We start from the raw sequence: 935 nt of genomic DNA, 5'->3' as shown, positions 1-935 counted from the left end.
CAATTACCAGAGGCTTCCTGGTTTCAAACCTTCCTTTGAAGCTCACATGATCTAATACCTTCTAGTTGGAGTGGGATCTCCTGATTTATAGTTAGCACTTGCATCTCATTTGGGTTTAAACATCTGTTTTCACCTTTCTGACTGAGAAGGGCCTTATTTCTGGAATGGATGATTAAAATGACATGTATTTCACAAGTATGAAGATCTTTTTTTTTGTTAATGTCTGCTTTGTGTGACTCAGACTCATAGACTTTAAGGTCCAAAGGGACCATCATGATCATCTAGTCCACTGGTTCTCAACCTTTCCAGACTACTGTACCTCTTTCAGGAGTCTGATTTCCCTTGCATACCCCAAGTTTCACCGCACTTAAAATCTACTTGCTTACAAAATCTGACATAAACGTACAAAAGTGAAAAATTGCTTACATTCTCATTTTTACCATATAATTATAAAATAAATTGATTGGAGTATAAATATTGCACTTACATTTAGCATATAGTATATAGAGCAGGATAAACAAGACATTGTCTGTATGAAATTTTAGTTTGTACTGATTTTGCTACTGCTTTTTATGTAGCCTGTTGTAAAACTAAGCAAATATCTAGATGAGTTGATGTACCCCCTGAAGACCTCTGCATACCCCTAGTGTTACATGTACCCCTGGTTGAGAACCACTGCTCTAGTCTGACCTCCTGTACATTGCAGGCCATAGAACCTCATCTGCTCCTGAAACAGACCTCTAACCTTCGAACCATGGTTTAAAGACTTCAAGTTACAAAGAATTCACCATTTACACTAGTTTAAACCTGCAAGTGACCCATGCCCCATGCTGCAGAGGAAGGCAAACAAAAAACAAAAAACACCCAGGCCTCTGCCAATTTGATCCAGGGAAAAATTCTTTCCTGACCCCAAATATGGCACTAAGTTAGATCCT

Source organism: Terrapene carolina, unplaced genomic scaffold, assembly GCF_002925995.2.
Source record: "Terrapene carolina triunguis isolate 2854851 unplaced genomic scaffold, T_m_triunguis-2.0 Scaffold121, whole genome shotgun sequence".
In the NCBI taxonomy this organism is placed as follows: domain Eukaryota; kingdom Metazoa; phylum Chordata; order Testudines; family Emydidae; genus Terrapene; species Terrapene triunguis.
This window is presented reverse-complemented; position numbering follows the sequence as displayed.